This window comes from Schistocerca americana, chromosome 1, assembly GCF_021461395.2.
Source record: "Schistocerca americana isolate TAMUIC-IGC-003095 chromosome 1, iqSchAmer2.1, whole genome shotgun sequence".
Classification (NCBI taxonomy): Eukaryota; Metazoa; Arthropoda; class Insecta; order Orthoptera; family Acrididae; genus Schistocerca; species Schistocerca americana.
This window is the reverse complement of record NC_060119.1, coordinates 877175390-877190077: the sequence shown is the minus strand read 5'-3', so window position 1 is coordinate 877190077 and position 14688 is coordinate 877175390. Positions and strand designations below refer to the sequence as shown.

The following is a 14688-nucleotide window of genomic DNA, read 5'->3' as shown; positions in this document are numbered from 1 at the left end:
GGTTAGTTAGGTTTAAGTGGTTCTAAGTTCTAGGGGACTTATGACCATAAAAGTTAAGTCCCATAGTGCTCAGAGCCATTTGAACCATCTAAGAAGCTTCCCTCTCGGAATGACAAGAAAACGTATTACTCACCTGCCGCACACACATCTCGTAATTATCACGTCAACAAAATTAGTAATTTGGGACCAAAGGTTTACAGGTTACCCTGCCTCTCGTACCCGTGACGAGTAGAATAGAATTGTGAAAAATACTACTGGTACAAAACCCTCCATAAAAAGTGGCATTGGGATAATAGGCTTATTATTTTTGTTATGTTTTCCCTGTTGCATGTGCACGCCCTGCATTAGTGTGATATTTATTCGAAAGATTATTTTTCACCGAGTAACCGGCACTAGTTTTGGCCTAACTACATATTTAGATAGGTCTGTCTTCGTAACCAATCATATGCAATTTGCTGAGTTTGTTAACTCCGTTAGACTGCACATTACAATTCTAAACAGTAACTCTTGTATAGAAATCCACTTCCTCCTTGTCATGTACGCTATCTGATAACTGGACGTTAATATGGGTATGCCCACCCTTCGCCCTTATGACTTCTTGAACTCTGATGGGGACGTTTTATTGAGGTGTCTGAATGTATGTGGAGGAATGGCAGCACATTGTTCCTCAAATAAGAGAAGCTAGTGATGATGGGCATTAGGATCTTGCACGAAGTCGACGTTCTACCTCATCCATGGGGTTCAGATTGGGACTCTGGGCAGGCCAGTCCATTCCAGGAATGTTAGTGTCCACAGACCATTGCCTCAGATGCTGCTTTACGGCAGGATGCATAGTCATGCTGATACAAACGATTGTCGCCAACGGCCTATTCCTTTACTGTACCCAGTATGCAGTGCTGTAAAATGCCTTTACCGAGCGAGGTGGCCCAATGGTTAGCACACTGGACTCGTATTCGGGAGGACGACGGTTCGAACTCGCGTCCGACCATCTTGATACAGATTTCCCGTGATTTACCTAAAACCGCTGCAGCCAAATGCCGGGATGATTCCTTTGAAATGGCACGGCCACCTTCCTTCCCCATCCTTCCCTAATCCGATGGGACCGATGACCTTGCTGTTTGGTCCTCTGCCCCGAATCAACCAACCGACCTAAAATGTCTTCGTATCCTTCCGCTTTTAGCATTTTTGAAGCACAATAAGGGGATCACACCCTAACCAAGGAAGACACACTCTTAGCGGTAACACCACTTCCTCCATACTTCATTGTTGACACTACACGTGACGGCACGTTACGTTCTCCAGATATTCGGCTAACCCAAACCGATCCACTGAATTGCCACATGGTAGAGTCTTATTTTTCGTCTCAGATCACTCGTCTGCTGTCACCCAGTGTCATGTGACGTCGCTGTTTATACCACCTCAAGCTCGTTCAACACCGACTGCAGAGATGTGTGGCCTATGATGAAATGCTTAGTCATTGTGTCCGATTCTTTTTAACTCCGTACGCACTGTCGTTGTACCACATAGACTGCAGATAGCGTTTTGGAACTCAAGAGTGATTCCTTCTGCTGATTTCATGCGATTTTTTACTACAACCCTCGCAGTGTTTGACTGTCACTGTCGGTTAATACATGAAGTCGGCTTGGTTTTGGTTTAGCTGTAGTTGTTCATTCGCACTTCCACATGAGAATCACATCACGAACAGTCGAACTGGGCAGCTTTCGAAGCGTTGAAATGTTCCTAGTGGATTTGTTACTTAGGTGACATCCAATGACTGGTCCAATTTCGAGTCACTCAGCGCTGCCAACCGGCCAGTTCTGCAGTTACTGCTTCTCTACTGCCAACACAATATTCCCCGCATCCTCTTACCATTTGTGGGTCCGCCTCTCGTGACATGTAGTGGTCAATTCCACATTACAGGGGATGCCCGAGTACCTTTGATCTGACAGTGTAAGGGGAATATTACACTGTATTACGGTTGGGACTTCAGCTAGAAAAAGGGTGAAACAAACTCCGCCGACATTATTTCGTAGGTTTGTTCAGGGATAATTACGAATATTTTGATATAATGGACCTGTGGTTTCCAGTACCCCGTTACAGAGTAATTGTGTAATACGGATTCACTCGATTTGTTACTGAGTTGCCATTGTTTCAGCAACAATACCTTTATAACAGTTGAAAAGCTTGTATTATGCAATTACCAAAACGCACGACACGAAACTGCCCTTCACGAGTAAACCTGTCCGTACTAAAGTGTAACACAAAACCGAGCTGTAGGTACTGATGCAAGCATGACAGCAAAAAGTGAAATGGGCATTAGGCCTACTGTTGTCAGCAGCAACTACCTTCAGTGGATGGAACAAGTTGGTTTACAAACGAGACATGGAGCACAAACCGTCCACATTTACACAGGTGTGCAGTTATTTTCAGTGCAACAAAAAAAGATGATTGTAGAAACTCAAACGAAATGTAATTATTTTGTAACCAGCCACCAGGGACTGTAGGTTCGTCGTACCAAAACGCTCTTTTCCCTGTGTAATGACTAAAAATGGACACAGAATTCCAACTAGAGTAACTCCAACCCCCGACATCAAAAGTTTCTCTTCTTCCGGCTTTGTTTAGTTACTCGGCACAACGTTTTGCAGTGTTTTTGTTAAATATGATTGTAACTAGTTGTTTGTAAAACTACCAGTTTCATAAAACTTCACCTTTTGAAAACATGACCCACAGAATCATATGCCTCTTGTGGATCGCAAAAGATACCAACTAGCAATATTTTGTTATTTATGCCTTGTAATATTTCATCCCATTAGACACAACTTTTAATCATGATAGAAACTGTGCAACCGAGTCCGTGGAAAATAAAGAATAATTTCAATATCATATAGCGTCTCTTTTCCCAAAAAATGTGTTGGCAGTACTGGTTTTGTCTAGGGATTTTCGGCCGTCTTTCTTTTGATGATTTTTCAGACATTTCGCCAACTGGCGGCGGACTGCAGTAGATTCCGCGGCCAGAGGTTATATGTACTTGTCGTGCCAAGTTACGAGGGTTTCTTCCAGGCCATTACAGATGTAATTCTTGTCCCGTTACCTGCCGTGGTCGTTCGCTGTAGCAGAGGAATAAAGGACCCGTTTGCCTTGACTCTTTCTTCTTTCTTGCTAACACTTTCACATTTTCTGAATTTCAGTGGATTCTCTGACCAATCTTGCTGGCGTGATAACCTTTCTCCACGAATTTTATTACGTGTCGGTCTCACGCAGCTTGCGCTCCTCCACGTCCTACTTCTGCACCTGTCTCAGCTTGCAGTATGTTCGATGATCCTGGTACTGATGGCACGTGTGGTCATTCCAACATAGAATTTTCTCTTAGTGCACGGAATACAATTTTTAGTCACCGGCCTTCTTAATGGTTTGCGCGATCCGCCACGAATTCCTCCCTTGTGCCAATTTCTTTATCTCAGAGTAAAAAAAAATGTTCAAATGTTTGTGAAATCTTATGGGACTTAATTGCTAAGGTCATCAGTCCCTAAACTTACACACTACTTAACCTAAATCATCCTAAGGACAAACACACATACCCATGCCCGAGGGAGGACTCGAACCTCTGCCGGGACCAGCCGCACGGTGCATGACTGTAGCGCCCTGGACCGCTCGGCTAATCCCGCGCGGCCTATCTCAGAGTAGCACGTGCACCTCAAGTCCTCAATTATTTTTTTTAAAAACCGTTGAAGTTATTCTCTGATGTATTTAACACATATCCTGTCATCCTGTCCCTTGTTCTTGTCACTGTTTTCCGTATGTTCGCTAATTCTGCGTAGAACGTCCTCATTCCTTATCTATCAGTCCACCTAATTTTCAACATCGTTCTATAGCACTACATCTCAAACGCTTGTGTCCTCTTCTTTTATGGTTTTCTCACGGTCCGTGATTCACCACCGTACAATACTATGCCCCCAAACTACATTCTCAGAAATTTTTTCTCAGATTAAGGCCAATGTTTAATACCAAGTACACTTCTTTTGACCAGGAACGCCCTTTTTCCTATGCTATTCCGCTTTTTACGTCGCTTCTCGTTTCATCCGTCATGTGTTATTTTGCTCCCAAGGTAGTTAAACTCCTTCATTTCGGTCACCAATTTTGGTGTTAAGTTTATCTATAATCTCGTTTCTGCTACATCCCAATACTTTTGCCGTTTTTTGTGTTCTCTAAATCCATTCGACAGGTCCTGTAATTCCTCTTCGCTTTCACAGAGAATAGCAATGTCATCAACGAATCTAATCATTGATTTCCTTTCACCCAGATTTTTAATCCCACTCTTAAAAAACCTTCCTTTTATTTCCTTCGTGATTCGATTATTTCCGTCACTGCTTCTTCGTTGCATAGATTGAGTAGGAGGGGCGAAATATTGTATCCCTTTCTTAATTCGAGCACTAAATTCTTGATCTTCCATTCTTACATTTCCTTCTTAGTTCTTGTACATGTTGTGTATTACTCGTCCTTCTCTACTTCCCGTCCCTTACTAATATTTTCTCAGAATTGCGGACATCATTTTACATTGCGGGACGGTTTTTCTGTGTCGACACATACCGTGAACGTGCCTTGGTTTTTCGTTAAGCCTTGCTTCCATTATTCTGTGCAACGTCAGAACTATCTGTCTGGCGTACTTATCTTTCCGACTCATATAACAAATACTCAATTTTCATTTCCATTATTCTCTGTAGTATTCTTGTCAGCTACTTGGTTGCATGAGCTTTTATGCTGATTGTGCAAAATAAACGCAACCTTGAAAAATTTCCTTTTGTTGCTTTAATTCTGGACACAACTGTATTTACAAACGCTCACAAGAACAAAAACTGCAAAACGTCCCGGAAACAGCTTATTACGATCTCTAGTGCTGTTCCTTCATGTAATTCTAAAATAAGTCATTAGACTGTAGTAGGCCTACCATCCACGAAAAATCATGTACTACTAGGTACACTACACTCAGGGTACAATACTTCCCCCTATACTTCCCAATATTTACGAGTATATCCCTTTTGTCCTTAGCCGATCTAAGATTTTTACAAATTCATTCAGCTGCCCCTACCGATCTTGTTTTATGCAACCTATAATTTTATATTGGCCTTCATAAACCATGTGTGGGTAATGAAAGAGAAACAAATTGTGTAAATGTTACGCTAAAACTAATTACGTTCACAATTCAATCCAAACTTAACCCGTACTAGTTTTATTTGGCTTTTCTGTGATTTCCTTCAATCGCTCCAGGCAGGTGCCGGGAAGGTGCCTTTGAAAGGACGCGGCCGATTTCCTTACCCATCCTTGAAACAATCCGAGCTAATGCTCCGTCGTGATGCCGATGTCGACGGGACATTAAACCATAATCTCTCTTCCTTCGTTCCTTCGCAGTAGTTTTGCAATCAGAAGGCCTGACGAATACAGTGATGTAATTGTTTGTTTTATGCTATTAAAATTTACTAAATTGTTAGGTGATATTTACACAAACCCCAATTTTACAATTTATAACTGCTCGACTGCGTTAGTGACATAATAAGACCAGACAATGAAGACCAAAAAAGATCTAATGTGGGAAATAATTCGTGCAGTCCCACAATAAAACCAATCAATGAAGACCAAAAAGATCGAATGTGGGAAATAATTCGTGCAGTCACAAATTTTTGCGAAGTGGTGGGAGGGAGTGTCATGAACAACATACTTTTTTGGGTGGGGGGGGGGGGGCATCCCAGTACAAAATTTAACTACTTTAAACTTTCTACAAAGACGTCGTGTTCATTTTTTTTATAGGACTAATAGTTCGCGCGTAGCGAACGACATAATATAAAAATTTCGCGCTGGGTGCTTGAAGGCCAGATAGAACATTGCGAATTGCATAAAACGACATCGATAGGGGCAGTTGAATCCCCTGTATGTAGTCTTTACACAGTATCTGCGCAATGTACAGCGAATTCTGTCCGTCCCCGTGGGACGTATAACAGCCGTTGTCGGCGACAGTTACATATAATCTCTGGCCACAGTTTCGACTCCAGCCTGCCACCAGGAGAAGAACGTTCATCTTGGACAGTGCCAGGCACTCTTGTTGGCGCAACGTCGGAAATAATCTTCGAACGTAGGCCGAAGATCGTTTGACGAAAACCAACAGACCGCTAAAAGATTTTTAGTGCTGTAGCCTATCTATTTGTGACAAACCTGTTGACGAGCGATTGGATCGCGCGACTTCCGCTTTTCGCAGCACCAACCTGAAAATAGAGAATATAAGACAAAATACATAACTAGAGCCAGTAGGTGACATATGTATCCCGTACGCACACTTCGTACGGTGTGGTTCCAAGCAAGGATATAGATAAAATAAAGTTGCGATAGCTGTGGGGGGTACAGCGGTAGTGCCGACGCAACGGCTAGCCTGCACTCGGCAGCCGCCCCCTGCACGCAGCGCGTGTTGTCCCCAGACGCCGGTAGCAGTCCCCACAGGGATGGCCAGCTGCCGTCGCCGCCCTATCGATCGCAGCCTCCACTTCCCGTAACCGACTGGCGGAGCCAGTGATCGGGAATCTCAAACTGAAACTGGCCTCGCGAGGCGAGCGGCGCAGCTGTATCACATCAAGAGCACTTGTCTGCAATGGTGTACATCTGCTGCGAACGCAGGTCCGTTGGCATTGTGGTCTAATATAAGCAAGATACTTTGTTACCGAGTAATTTGGTGTTGACGTGTTCGGCGTGTAATCTCTCTGAGATCGTGACATGGTTTTTCGTGTCAGAAATACCGTAAATGAAAACCACTTACGCTCTGAATTTTTAACGTCAGCCTATAGGAACGAGTAATCGAAAGCAGCAATATAGATCGTGCCATCCAGAGGAAAAATCTCCAGTGCATTGAAATCATCACCATGGTCGTCTTTCCGCGGCTAGGCTAAGGGAAACGCGTGCCATTACAAGGCTGAGCCTTCACGCTAGTGATGGGATAACTGATTGGTTCTAACAACTGGTTGGTCAGACGATTGATTTTTCGTTCGATCGGTTTTTTCAGTCGAATGAAACTAGTCTCTGCGGCTACGTCAGCTGTTTGAATGCTTTTCATTTACTCTACGAGTTTAAGTGGTTTCACTTAATGTGAGACAACTGATTGAACAATCTTTGACGTTTACGCCAGCAATAAGCAAGTTTCACTCAGCCTCCGGGCAGGAGACTTCGCAATACGTGAGCCATGACTATGGTTGCTAACTTTTTTAGAGACAAATAGCGTGTTTATTTCAATCGGACTTACATGAAAAGGATTTTCCAATAATTCAAATATAGAGAAAATTTGTTTTTGTTTACTTAAACACGAATTTTTCGTAATTCTGACATTTGGCATCAATATTTGGTTGGTTTTAAAAGTCTAGTAACTAGTTCTTCGTTGTAAATTTATATTTAATAAATAAACAGTTACTTTTTTTAATTTAAATGTATTGAAATTATGTCTCTTTGCTCCTGCCGGTTTGTACCCAGCCCTCATAACTCTCGTTCGGTAAATGATGAGATGACGTGAACAGAAATCGGGTAGAACGCAACTTTTTTCGATTTGTTCTGTAACTTAGTCAATTGGTTTTTAAGCGTATACTACTACTTTTCGAAAGTATTTTTCGCAAAAAATATTTGTCATTTTTTCTCAATATTTTCCGGATGGTTAACCAGCCCAGAATTCGCTTAGAAAATGGGTGTGGAGAAATCGCCTAAAAAACACACGCCGACTGGCTGGTAAAACCGACAGAAGGACTACACAATTGCTTCAGATAAAAAGAAAGCATTATAATGCACTCAGTACGCAAAATTACAACGGACTGTATCGATTGGTTTCATTCCGTTGCTCCCACAGCCTGATTTCGTGAATGAAAAGTAATCCAACCGATTCGCAATGCTACAACCGATTGATTAGATTGTTTTCATTCGGTTGTGCCATCACTATTCCACTGGCTGCTATCGTCTGCTCTTTGCTGTCAGTCAGCTCCCGTACCACGTGTCTCAGATTTTCCCAGATGTCATCGCGACATCTCGTTGTCCTGTTAGGTGGCATGAAATCTAGGAGCAGTAAATGCCAACCCAGGGCATTCATTCGGACGTGACGACCTGCGTATCTACGGCGTTTACTCCTCATTAGGCCAACGCTGTTTCGTTCTTTATACATTACCTCTAATTCGTGATGCTGCCAGTTCCGCCACTTTTTTGACCAAACCCTGTACTGGAGCAAATATTTTTCCATTTCCCGTTCAGAAAAGAGTGGTTGTGGTTGAGGTCCATTTGTCGGGTGTTCTGGATTTCAGTTTTGGTCATGGAACGGTACCATCACCGCCAGTCTGACAGTGCCCAAACTGGGCATCAGAGTGGTCCCTTTCATCGCGGTGTGGCATAATGGTTGAGACACCGAACTCACCTTGCGAAGGAGCGCAGTTCGGATTTATGTTCGGTCATCGTTTGATTTTCCACGTTTTCCCTAAATCATTTAAGACGATTTCCTTGATGAATCGTAGAACTGGCCACGGCCGATTCGTTTCCCCAATCCAACTCAGCAAGTGCTAACATTCTACGTTTGTTCATCGGAGTGTCATCCAGCTGAAAGAATTGTACTGTGCTGTGATACACACCAGATGGCATTATCGGTGGTGTAGTCTTTCCTTTTTGTGAACGATGTAATAGTAAAATAGTAAAAGTCAGAGTTTACTCGTTGTTGCTCGAATGTCGATGAAGCAAATCCACAAGAAAGTGTGTCGTCCTGCTGTCTGTTGATTTGTTTGGCCGTTTGATGAATGATAAGTCATCACGTAAACACTGAAATTATTTTTCGGTGGGCCAGAAACTGAGGCGCCCTCAGATATTCGTATTTTGAATAGGTTATTAACTAATATTTATTGATTATGAACTGCAAAGTAAAACTGAATAAACTGCAAAAAGACAGGAATTTAAGGAGATGAGACCTGTATAAACTGAAAGCACCAGAGGTTGTAGAGGGTCCCAGAGGGAGCGTTAGGGAACTATTGACAAGAACAGCGGAAAGGAATACAGTAGAGATGAAATAGTGAAGGCAGCAAAGGATCAATTAGGTAAAAAGACGAAGACTAGTAGAAATTCTTGGATAGCACAAGAGATATTGAATTTAATCGATGAAAGGAGAAAATATAAAAATGCAGTAAATGAAGCAGGCGAAAGTGAATACAAAAGTCTAAAAAATGAGATTGACAGGAAATGCAAAATGGCTAAGCAGAAATGGCTAGATGATAAATGTAAGGATGTAGAAGCATATATCGCTGGGGGTAAGACAGATGCCGCCTACAGAAAAATTAAAGAGACCTTTGGAGAAAAGAGAACCACCTTTATGAATATGAGAAGCTAAAATGGTGAACTAGTCCTAAGCAAAGAGGAAAAAGCAGAAAGGTGGAAGGAGTATATAGAGGGTCTACACAAGGGCGATTACTTGAGGGCAGTATTATGGAAATGGAAGAGGACGTAGATGAAGAGATATTATAGACTGGATATATGATACTGATTGAACTACTTGAGACAGCACTGAAAGATCTAAGTCAAAACAAGGCCCCGGATGTGAACAACATTCCATTAGAGCTACTGGTAGCCTAGGTTGAGCGAACCATGAGAAAACTCTGGCCGGGCCGGAGTGGTCGTGCGGTTCTAGGCGCTACAGTCTGGAACCGCGAGACCGCTACGGGCGCAAGTTCGAATCCTGCCTCGGTCATGGATGTGTGTGATGTCCTTGGGTTAGTTAGGTTTAATTAGTTCCAAGTTCTAGGGGACTGATGACCTCAGAAGTTGAGTCCCATAGTGCTCAGAGCCATTTGAACCATTTTTGAGAAAACTCTTTCATCTGGTGAGCAAGATAAGGCAGGCGAAATATCCTCAGATGTCAAGAAGAATATAATAATCCCTGTCCCAAAGAAAACAAGTGTTGACAGGTTTCAAAATTACCGAACTATCAGTTTAATTAGTCATGGTTGCAAAATACTAACACAAATGGAATAGAATGGAAAAACTGGTAGAAGACGACCGTGGGGAAGATCAGTTTGGATTCGGGAGAAACACGTAAGGCGGTACTTACCCTACGACTTCTCATAGAAGATAGATTAAGGAATGGCAAACCTACGTTTATAGCATTTGTAGCTTTTGACAGTTCTGTCCAGAAAACCCTGTTTCGAATACCATAGGTGGCAGGGGTAAAATACAGGAAGCGAAAGGCTATTTACAATTTGTACAGAAACCAAATGGCAGTTACAAGAATGGAGGGGCACGAAAGGGAAGCAGTGATTGAGAAGGGAGTCAGGTTTGGCTGTAGTCTATCCCTGATGTTATTGAATCTGTGTATTGAGCAAGCAGTAAAGGAAACAAAAGAAAATTTGGAGCAGGAATTAAAGTACGGCGAGAAGAAATAAAAAGTTTTGGGGTTTTCCGATGACATTGTAAATCTGTCAGAGACAGCAAAGGACTTGGAAGAGCAGTTGAATGAAATGGACAGTATCTTGAAAGGAGGATATACAATGAACAACAACAAAAGCAGAACGAGGATAATGGAATGTAGTCGAATTAAATCAGGTGATGTGCTGAGGGATTTAGATTAGGAAATGGGACAATTAATGTAGTAAATGACTTTTGCTATTTGGGAAGCAAAATAACGGATGATGGTCGAAGTAGGGAGGCTTTAAAATGTAGACAGGCAATGGAAGAAAAGCGTTTCTGAAAAAGGGAAATTTGTTAACATTGAGTATAGATTTAAGTGTCGTCTTTTCTGAAAGTATTTGTATGGAGTGTAGCCATGTATGGAAGTGAAACATGGACTATAAATAGTTTAGACAAGAAGAGAATAGAAGCTTTCGAAATGTGGTGCTGCAGAAGAGTGCTGAAGAGTAGATGGGTTGATCACGTAACTAATGTGGCGATACCGAGTAGATAGATGGGTAGATCACGTAACTAATGTGGCGATACCGAATAGAATTGGGGAGGAGAGAAATTTGTGTACAATCTAAATAAAAGAAGTGGTCGGTTGTTAGGACACATTCTGAGGCATCAAGGGATCATCAACTTAGTACTGGAAGGAAGCGTCGGGGGTAAAAATCGTGGAGGGAGACCAAGACATGAGTACAGTAAGCAGGCTCAGAGGGATGTCGGTTGCAGTAGTTACTTGCAGATGAAGAGGGTAGCACAGGATGGAGTTGCATGGAGAGCTGCATCAAACCAGTCTTTGGACGACAGACCACAACAAGAACATTAAATTATAGGAACAAAAGTGGAGATTCCTATTTTCAGACAAAGCGGGTTCTTAGGGGATACGCTGTTCTATCATAGGAAATCAGCAGTGCTACGTATTTGCTGTAATACGATCTATCACAGTCTAAGGCGGAAAACTGTTTTTCAAGTGCTATAATTATATGATCCACATATGTTATGTAATATTGATGAATGACGTGGTCACAAAAGTCCAGTAAAGGATACTAATCGGAAGAGGAATCATTGACATTATTCCATAACTTCAGAACATCATTATTTATTTTCTGTTGGCTTAGCTTTGAGCTTTGTTTATGAGACTAAAACATTGCTTCGGCTTCGATGTATATTGTAAGAGAAATGGGAGTAATGACGTTAATATCTCTAAAACATAGATATTTTTTGCATTCGGTCGATCTCACGTTGTACTAAACGCTTATGGGAGATGAAGCATTTCTAACAGACACGTTTTTGTATTTGGCCTTGGTCAACCAACCATTAAGCCACAAAGGATGTATGCAGCGTTTGTGTTTGCACAACAGAATTAAACATGTACAAGTAAGATAATGATGAGATCATAATATAGTCCATTTACACACAGTTAGATGAAAATAACACACAGTAAAATGACACAAACTTAATGTTCACAGTGAAAATACATTTATCAGAAAACAGTACATTTTTGGATTCTTGTTAAAAGGGAGACACTTGATGGAAATTTGTTGAAGAACGTCAGTCTTCAGCAGTTTGCATAGAGACGATTTTTTGTGCGCTCTCTACTCGTGACAAGCATAAATAGTACGGTTATTATCCGCTGTAGAATTAATGCCGCAGTCGCATTTGCGAGAATGTAAGAAATGAATGGACTGGGAAACTGCTATTTTTGTGGCTCGTCGGAAAAAGCTCTTTCAAACAGTATCGTCTCTCTGTTACAGCATTGTAAGGGTCACGCTAGAGAAGCCACCGCGCCAGGTTAAGGAGTGTTCCGCACGACGAGTAATTAATGAGGCCCTCCTCCAGAAGTAGTTTCTGCTGAGGGCGCATTTTGAGTGTAGTGGCGTGTCGCGTCCTCGGACAGGCCAGCCACACGCCGGCTGAGTGAACTGTTAAACGAGACACTCGGAGGGCCGGGCGCCACTTTGAGGCGGCGAGCTGTGTACACAGGCGAGGGCCTCGCCTCCTCTCCGCTCGTCTCCATTAACATTTATATTGGCGCCACCCTCCCCTCAGCGTGGCTGGCTAACTGACTTGTAGTCTGGCCAAATGTGCGGGCACAGCAACGACGGGGTGCCCCGATTTCTCCACACTACGTTAGCTCTCTGTGCTCTCCTAACATCGTTGACTCCATTGTACACAGCGACGTAGTTTCGCCGCGTATCAGAAGTACTGCACGACTGTAGTTAACGGAGAAAGGCTAGGCCCAGGTCCTCCGTGTCTGCATGTACTTAAGGAGAATGGTAGGCGATCTCACGGAGGGTTTCATAATCGACAACTCCCACGACGCCATCCTCTGCATTCAAGTCTCCAGGTGCTGATCACAATGACGCGGGTGAAAATAGCAGCCAGTTGTAGAGTGATACCTTCCAACGTGTGTCTGGAATGATATTGATACTTTTTGACACAACTTGACGTGCTTTATACAGAGAGCGTCCCTGACTGATCTGCTGCTCTATTCCTTCTTTGGAGAGGACAACATTGACCGTTGAGCGTTAAATTACACACAGTGAAGTATTGATCAGGTAACACAAACTGGAAGTTTGATAAGAAATACAGCATAAACTTCACCACCACTGCCAAAATTTCGGGGTTGTTCAGGGTCACTTTTTAAGTGTTTTGCTGTAAGAGGCTCGTGGTTTCGTGTGGCTCATTAGGCAATAATTGTGTTTCCTTTTTATTTATTAGCCCCATTTGTGTTTGTATTTGTTTTGCACTGAAGATATCTGTACAACAGTGAAAGTATTGAAGGTAGCCAGCGTGTCTTGTTTGGAAACTAAATTGTTCTATTCACTCACAATATAGGGTGATTCAAAAAGAGCAGATTTCAGTTGTTTATAACAGGCAGACTGTCAGAGATAGATACGCATTGCGCATGTTACTGGCACATTGCGCATGTCACTGGATAGAGGAAGCTTCGAAGTTTTATGCTCGCACAGACACTGTGTCGTACACTCATCACGAGCACCATGCGTTGCTGGAGAAACTCAAATCGGTAGTCCATTTCATTCCACACACGAATCAATAGGTGATAGCTTCAACAATTAGATACCTCAGATACTTAAGAGTAGCTGCCATGGATGGGACAAAGACTGGCATTTTTGCATCCCCACAAAAAAAAGAAAAAAATGGCTCTGAGCACTATGCGACTTAACTTCTGAGGTCATCAGTCGCCTAGAACTTAGAACTAATTAATCCTAAGGACATCACACACATCCATGCCCGAGGCAGGATTCGAACCTGCGACCGTAGCGGTCACGCGGTTCCAGACTGAAGCGCCTTTAACCGCACGGCCACACCGGCCGGCAAAAAAGAAAGAAATCGCGTGGTGTGAGGTCTGTTGACCTAGATCTTGCTGTCCACCTCTTCTAATCCAACGTTGTGGGATGGTGATGTTGAGAAAACGCCGCACTTCAAGGTGAAAGTAAGGTGGGACGCCATCATGCATAACAATGAAGGATGAAATCAATGGAATCTTCGTGAAGTTGAGGAAACAACCAGTTTTGCAGCATGTGCAGGCCTGGCGTTCTTATCACAGTTTGTATTGTATTGTATTGTATGTTAACCGGGGGCCTAGAAGCGACGGAGGGGCTCTGTCCCCGCCGCAGCCGCAGTGGTCCACAACTCAACTACGACTAATGCTGTTCACTTTACCCCTCCACCGCCCCACACCGAACCACTCTTTCAGGGTTATTGTGCGGTTCGGGCCCCGGTGGAGCCCCCAGGGAACGTATCACACCAGACGAGTGTAACCCCTATGTTTGCGTGGTAGAGTAATGGTGGTGTACGCGTACGTGGAGAACATAGTGCAGCTGAGGCGGAATAAGGGGAACCAGCCCTCATTCGTCGAGGCAGATGGAAAACCGCTTAAAAATCATCCACAGACTGGCCGGCTCACCGGACCTCGACACAAGTCCGCCGGGCGGATTCGTGCCGGGGACCAGGCGCTCCTTCCCAATCCGGAAAGCCGTGCGTTAGACCGCGTGGCTAACCGGAAGGGCCTATCACAGTTTAGTCCGCAAATAAGAAAGGTTCATACAACTTTGTGAACAGAAAGTGCACAGAAAACATTCAGTGAATCTCTTTCATGTCCGACGACGACGCCAGGATTTTGTGACCCCGCAATTCTTACCTTACGGTGGTTTACTTTATCGGATAGGTGAAACGTCGACTCGTCTGAACAGTTGGGTCGTTCGGAAAAAATGTCCTCAGCCA

The 14688-nt window shown here is 43.2% G+C and overlaps 1 protein-coding gene across 1 annotated transcript in view; it reads left to right on the top strand.

The window, feature by feature from the left end:
- The window catches only part of LOC124614112 (protein piccolo-like), a 1087733-nt gene that overhangs the window by 594129 nt on the left and 478916 nt on the right, over positions 1–14688 (top strand).